General features: G+C 42.4%; 1 long non-coding RNA gene across 1 annotated transcript; it reads right to left on the bottom strand.

Annotated features, from left to right (window-relative positions):
- Positions 1-706: 706 nt before the first annotated feature.
- LOC130184065 (uncharacterized) lies at positions 707-7,041 on the bottom strand. Its single transcript, XR_008829923.1, has 3 exons — positions 6,924-7,041; positions 5,783-5,872; positions 707-2,246 (listed from the first exon to the last, which is right to left on the bottom strand). It is a non-coding gene; the product is annotated as an uncharacterized LOC130184065 (long non-coding RNA).
- Between the last annotated feature and the right edge of the window lie 853 nt (positions 7,042-7,894).

Here is a 7,894-nt window from a genome sequence, read left to right as displayed (position 1 = left end):
CCCCTCAGTATCAGATTTCACAGCTCAGTCCTCTGCGTCGGTGCTCAGCCTCCAGCAGAGAAGAAGAATCAGTTAAACCAACAACAGAGTTGTGTCTCCTGCTGTCTGGACCAAAGATGGAAACATTAATCCACCGGTTGTTGTTTCTGACACGGTTCTGAAAGACTGTAAAAACAGATCTACAGACACAAAGAACCTAAAGATCCTCTCAGCTGTAAGATGATGTAATATAATGAGATTTGTGGACGAGAAACAGAACCTGCATTTTTGTTTTCTTTTTTTTTTTTTTTGAATGTTAATGAAAAAACGAGCCCACAGGTCGTCTGTGCAGCAGGTTGTTATGACATCATAGTTAGGTTTTGTTGCTAGGCGACATCTAGTGGTCGTAGTAATGATGACGGGCTCGAAAGGAAACGTGTCGGTGACGTAGTTTAAAGAGACAAAGTAATGTCAGGAGGAGGTGGATGGAGAGTTGTGTTCGATTCCCATGTTTCTATCATCCATGGCCGTTCGTTGTTATTGTTGTAACCATGACAACAGAGATTGTTTAACGTTGAGGAAGTACTTATTTTGACCCAAATGACGATCTTTTCCTAAACCTGACCAAGCCGTGACCGTAACCATGGCAACGATTAGTACGCCAATCTCGGCACAGTCGCGTGTTTATTATGGTAACCATGACAACCGAGGTCCGGTACACCTGCCGTCATAGGGGCGCTGTTTCAGGAGACGCTCCTGTGGGTCGTTTCAGACGGTTGAAAATGACTTATATGGTCGTTCAGAGAGAAACTTCTCCTCTATCACACCAACAGCTGAAAGACACTGAACCAAGATACAGATGAAGGTCCAAAACAATGAGCTGAAAGACAGTGAAACTCTGTGTAGAGCTCAGCGACATGTTTCACATTCAATATTCATTTTTAAGTTGTTAAGTTGTTAATTAGTACGTTTTATTAGTTCATGTTAATCTTTGAGGGACTTTAATGTTCATAACAAATTGTAGTTAATTGTTTCCATGCAGATTTTGGCCCCAGAACAGACAGAGTTAGTTAGTTATGGAGCAACACTGTAAAAGACCCTTGAGCAAGGCTTTAAACCCCAGAGGAAACACACACTATAAACACAGAGAACTTTTATCTCGGCCTCTGGTTCATGTCGGAGTCTCACGGTGAAATCTCTTCGCCTGTGTGAGTTTCATTCACATGAGTCGCTCTGTAGAGTTTGTGCAGTCACCCGACACCTTCAGTTTCCCACAGACCTGATCCACGTGGACCGGGCCTGAGAACCAGAGACCGCTTCAAAGACTGAAACATCACACATACTGACAACGTGACTCTCAATCATTTATTCAAGAATTCATCAAATGACCAAGATTTGTTACTGTGCACAGTTTGAATGTTTGTTTTTGTGGCATTTTACAGACATTTTCTTTAATAATCTGCTACAAACATTAAATAAAAGTTATAACTTATTAAACTGAATGAGAAGAGCTCCTGTGACTGTTTATAATAAATACTCAGACATGAAGGTGCCGCAGTACGACCGTCCTAAAGACTGGACAAGTGAGTTTGTGACTAATATCAATAAATACAATAAGCTGCGATGCTGTGAGAATAAGAATGATTAGATTTTCTGTGGTTATTTTTATTAAACATGTTTCTTGTGTGTTTTGTTGAACTATAAAATGTAGGAAATATTAACAGCTGCAGGTCAAACTATGATGCTCAGATGCTGATGCTCGTTTATTCCATTAAAACACAGTCTCTGCTAAAAGGTGACAACCTGTTAAAGGTAACCTGCATATGTGACCGTAAATAAAAAGTGTGACAGGACAGATTCCTCCTGCAGCCACTGAACATCCACTCACACTTTAGATTTTCCTTCCACGACACCACAAACACATGAACTCTGTCCGCGGCCATCACAAACCTCCTCAAACCTTCTGTCGTACAAACATCTGTCACACTCACACACTCTCACACACACACACACACACACACACACACACACTCTCTCACACACACACACACACACACACACACACACACACACACCTGCTCTGACAGTGACATCAGTTATTTACATTTACATTGATCTCAGGTGTTGGGGAGTTTCAGTTGGACCCTCTCTGCCATCTGTCTGGCGCTGTACAGCGACACCCCCGTCCCCAATGTGGCCATCACCATGGCGATGGGATCGATGAGGCTGCTCTCTGGCTGCATCCGGACCTCACCTGACACCTGCCGCTGCAGGAACAGACAGACGTAGTTTATCAATGTTCTGGAGAAACATCAAATTCAACTTTTAAAACTCTGAACAGAGTGAATCTGTTTTAAATAGTTAAATATCAGTTACTCAGAAAAAGAAAATCATTGAAAACTTCTCCGGATGAGAAAATACTTCACAAACACTTGCAGCTCCACAGCTGCTGCATGTCAACAACTCAAACACTGTGTGTTGTGTATCTTAGATATTCCAACTTAACATCAATGAATTCTGTTATTAAAGTTTTCAAATAAATCTTTGAGTGTGATTCGGCAGAATAACGTAAAACATTATGTTAATTTGACTTTAAACTTCCAATATATAATATGTACATAAAACAACTTAATATAAATTATGAAACTTTCAATCTTTCAAACTTTATTCTTCTGTTTATAATAAATAAATAAACAGAAAAATAAACATTCAGCAACCTGGTAATTTTATCTCATATAACATATACTCCCTGTTGATATGATGTAGAATTAAACGCTTAAAAAACTTTATTTGTTGTGATTTAAAGTCAGAACGTTCATGTTAAAGAACTTTACGTTTATGTGCACACTCTTTAAACTTCTTGGTTGAGTGAGTGAACTGGGATTTACAGTTTGACAGTGTGTGTTCACAGACACTGATGTGTAGAAACCTCCAGCAGCTTTAGAGCTGTGAGTTATTATTGCTCAGTTTCAGACACATATAAGCCTCCTGGGTCACAGTCCTGGTCTGAACTCAGATCAGAAACAGCTTCAGCTCTGTTCCTTTAACCACAGAGTCACAGCGTCACAGTCACAGCGTCACAGAGTCACAGCGTCACAGTCACAGAGTCACAGAGTCACAGAGTCACAGTCACAGTCACAGCGTCACAGTCACAGAGTCACAGTCACAGAGTCACAGAGTCACAGCGTCACAGAGTCACAGCGTCACAGTCACAGCGTCACAGAGTCACAGCGTCACAGAGTCACAGCGTCACAGTCACAGCGTCACAGAGTCACAGCGTCACAGTCACAGAGTCACAGTGTCACAGAGTCACAGAGTCACAGCGTCACAGTCACAGCGTCACAGCGTCACAGAGTCACAGAGTCACAGCGTCACAGTCACAGCGTCACAGAGTCACAGAGTCACAGAGTCACAGCGTCACAGCGTCACAGAGTCACAGAGTCACAGAGTCACAGTCACAGCGTCACAGCGTCACAGAGTCACAGAGTCACAGCGTCACAGCGTCACAGAGTCACAGAGTCACAGCGTCACAGAGTCACAGAGTCACAGCGTCACAGAGTCACAGTCACAGAGTCACAGAGTCACAGCGTCACAGTCACAGAGTCACAGTGTCACAGAGTCACAGCGTCACAGTCACAGAGTCACAGTGTCACAGAGTCACAGTGTCACAGAGTCACAGAGTCACAGCGTCACAGTCACAGCGTCACAGTGTCACAGAGTCACAGAGTCACAGAGTCACAGCGTCACAGAGTCACAGAGTCACAGAGTCACAGAGTCACAGCGTCAGAGTCACAGTCACAGAGTCACAGAGTCACAGAGTCACAGCGTCACAGAGTCACAGAGTCACAGAGTCACAGCGTCAGAGTCACAGTCACAGAGTCACAGAGTCACAGAGTCACAGTCACAGAGTCACAGAGTCACAGAGTCACAGAGTCAGTCACAGTTAAAGTCACAGAGTCACAGCGTCACAGTCACAGAGTCACAGTGTCACAGCGTCACAGAGTCAGTCACAGTTAAAGTCACAGAGTCACAGCGTCACAGAGTCACAGTCACAGAGTCACAGAGTCACAGAGTCACAGAGTCACAGAGTCACAGCGTCACAGAGTCACAGAGTCACAGAGTCACAGAGTCACAGAGTCAGTCACAGAGTCACAGCGTCACAGAGTCACAGAGTCACAGAGTCACAGAGTCAGTCACAGTTAAAGTCACAGAGTCACAGAGTCACAGCGTCACAGAGTCACAGTCACAGAGTCACAGAGTCAGTCACAGTTAAAGTCACAGAGTCACAGCGTCACAGAGTCACAGAGTCACAGTCACAGAGTCAGAGTCACAGAGTCTCAGCGTCACAGAGTCATAGAGTCACAGCGTCACAGCATCACAGAGTCACAGCGTCACAGAGTCACAGAGTCACAGAGTCACAGCGTCACAGAGTCAGTCACAGAGTCACAGAGTCACAGCGTCACAGAGTCACAGAGTCACAGAGTCACAGCGTCACAGAGTCACAGTCACAGAGTCACAGAGTCACAGAGTCACAGAGTCAGTCACAGTTAAAGTCACAGAGTCACAGCGTCACAGAGTCACAGAGTCAGAGTCACAGCGTCACAGAGTCACAGAGTCAGAGTCACAGAGTCACAGAGTCACAGAGTCACAGCGTCACAGAGTCACAGTCACAGAGTCACAGAGTCACAGAGTCAGTCACAGTTAAAGTCACAGAGTCACAGCGTCACAGAGTCACAGAGTCAGAGTCACAGAGTCTCAGCGTCACAGAGTCATAGAGTCACAGCGTCACAGAGTCACAGCGTCACAGAGTCACAGAGTCACAGAGTCACAGCGTCACAGAGTCTCAGCGTCACAGAGTCACAGAGTCACAGCGTCACAGAGTCACAGAGTCACAGAGTCACAGCGTCACAGAGTCACAGCGTCACAGAGTCACAGCGTCACAGAGTCACAGAGTCACAGCGTCACAGAGTCACAGAGTCACAGAGTCACAGCGTCACAGAGTCACAGCGTCACAGAGTCACAGCGTCACAGAGTCACAGAGTCACAGAGTCACAGCGTCACAGAGTCACAGAGTCACAGAGTCACAGCGTCACAGAGTCACAGCGTCACAGCGTCACAGAGTCACAGCGTCACAGAGTCACAGCGTCACAGCTGCGTCCGACTGTCTTTGCTTCTGTTTCGTGAATAAACTCAGTCTGTTGCAGGTTTGAACAGTTTCATTCAGTCGAGTAGAAACTGAGACGCAGCAGCTGCAGCTGCAGTCGACTGTGGACAGTAACGTTTTATCACCAGAGGCTTTTTATTATCAGGATTTTAAAGGCAGAATTATTTATTCACTCCTACAGAGTTTTAAAGACAGTGACTCACCATCATCTCTTTCTTCATAGAGATGATCAGAATCACAGAATCACCATCAGAGTCACATTTCTCTAGAAACATAAATACGCTCTCAGAATATTTTAAAATTTAATATCACATTATATAATCTCATAAAATGAGCAACTTGAATTTAAAGTGACATAAAACTTTGAATGAAGATGTGATAATTGATAACTGACTGTAATCATCTTATTTTTTATCTGAACATGCATCTGGAGCAGAGAGGTGAGACGAGTCCTGTCATCTCTCTGTAAAATATTCATTCCCACGTTGTCCACAGCTGCTCTGTTCGGTATAAAGTATTAATATTTACAATAGTTCTTTCTCTAAATCAGAGTATTTACTATATTTGTTTGTGCTCTAGAGATAAAACCATCTGACAAAGTGATTTCATCCTTTTCAGTTTACGTAGATCGTCACTGACCTGGAGGAGGCGGAAGTATCCTGGTGTCAGTCTTCCCAGTCTGATGATCATTTCTGCTGCTGGAGCTTCTCAGGTGAGTCAACGACCTTCCTGCAGGAGAGAAAACAAGATTTTATTTCTGAAATTACCAATAAAACAATTGGTTGAGTCTTTTTAGCTTTTGACCTTAAAACAAAGAATATTTTCTGGCGTCAGACGTTCAGTTTTTCTGTGAGTGGTGACGACTTCAACCAAATCATTTCCACCAGTTGAGAACTTCTGGTCTTATGTCTTATATGAATTATACTTCTGACTTTTCACTGTCTAGTTTTGGAGAAAATCAGTGACACATTAAAAAGAAGCTTCGTCTTTGGGGGAAAGTCAGTTGCTGCCAAATCCAAGAAGCACAGAGAGTTTATCCTGCAGTAACGTTGTTCCTCCTGATGACGATGGATCTCACAGTCTGGGACATAAAGCTGCTGATGTGATGTTGTTCATTCTCACTGACATTCAATTTTATATCAATATTTAAAAGATTGTTTCGTCTTTAAAACGTGAAAAAAAAGTAAGTAGAAATACACCTCCAGTTCCAATGTGAAGCAGTTTATAAACATTTAATAAACATTTAATTATAACACAGTATAACTGTAGCTCTAAGCAGATATGAGTGTTGATTAATGTTGTTGATTAATTTGCAGCTTCACCAATGACTGATGAGCTGAAGAGAAAAAGGACAAATCAAGTAAGAAAGCTGAGAATGAGACACAATAAAATGATTTAAAAAACTGTAAAAACTTTAGCAAAAAATAAAAAAATAAAAAGAATAAAAGAGCGAAATAATAAGTCATAAAATTAATAAGAAATATTTAATGTAAAACCAGACTGAAGAGGAAGAGGGTGATTTATAACTTCACACTCATACGTGGAAGCTGCTGCACAAACAGGAAACTAATAATAATAAATTAAAACACAGATGATATAAAATATTATTCAAATGAGAAGTTTAACTCTAATAAATACTGTTAATACATTAATACTTCAAAATATTCTTACAAGTTGTCACAACGTCATCACTGTTATGAACTTGTCAGTGTACGATAATGAAATGCTTATTTAGTAGATTAATGGTGAATAAGGGTGTGAAGGTAAAACAGCGTCTCACAGTTTGAGGGGATCAGGTCCAGGTCGATCAGCAGCAGCTCAGCAGCCTGAACAAACAGGCAGCCGGTCGCACTGAGGAGGCTCCTGTGTGTCCTGCTCTTTTGTAAAGTCCCAGTCTGACAGAGACACACAGAGACACACAGAGACACACACACACACACACACACACACACACACACACACACACACTAAGCTGCACACTGAGGCGGCCTGTCAGAGATGATTTGGGCATCCAGCCGGTGACAGTGGAGAAGAGGTTTTGTGCAGCAGGTTTCCCGCTTCAGGGAACATGTGTGTTAATGCGCTGCAGAGACTTATGTAACAACACACAATACAGAGAAAATATTTCTTTAATAACTGTGTGAAATAAACAACCGGAGGAACAAACACTGGGATCGGTCACATTTCATGAGAACATTAACTTCTACAGGACGTAATTAGACTGAAGATTGTTTTAATATTTAAAGTCATTTAGAGTAATTAGGGGTCTAACATGGACGTACATTGTTGTACTTTTCTTCCTCTCCAGGTTCCTGAGTCGATCTCTGCTCAGTGTCACAGACGTCACGACGCGTCCGCTGGAGAAGCGGGAAATGACTGTTGTTATTTTGACAGCTGATGACGTGGCGTCACTCACTGATGGATTTTTATGGCGCCTTTCAGGGACCCAAAGGTGCTTTACAGAGAGAGATGATGTCCTTTAAACATCATTAAAAATCTATCTTCATTTAGTTTGTTAATTTCTTTCTGTTGCATCTGAAGATACGTCTGTTATTCTGTCTCTACTTCCATGATCCCACAGGGTTCGTGTTGCTCCACTGGTTAGTAACTGGTCATATCCTGGTTTATCCCGTTATTAACTGGTTATTAACTGGTTATTAACTGGTTATAAACTGGTTATTTACACGTGGCATGTAGGAAAACAAATCATAGAAACATCATTAAACATTTCAATTATGGGTTTAATGATCA

This window comes from Seriola aureovittata, chromosome 16 (genome assembly GCF_021018895.1).
Source record: "Seriola aureovittata isolate HTS-2021-v1 ecotype China chromosome 16, ASM2101889v1, whole genome shotgun sequence".
NCBI lineage: Eukaryota > Metazoa > Chordata > Actinopteri > Carangiformes > Carangidae > Seriola > Seriola aureovittata.
The sequence above is the reverse complement of the archived record's forward strand: the minus strand, read 5'-3'. Positions and strand labels throughout refer to the sequence as shown.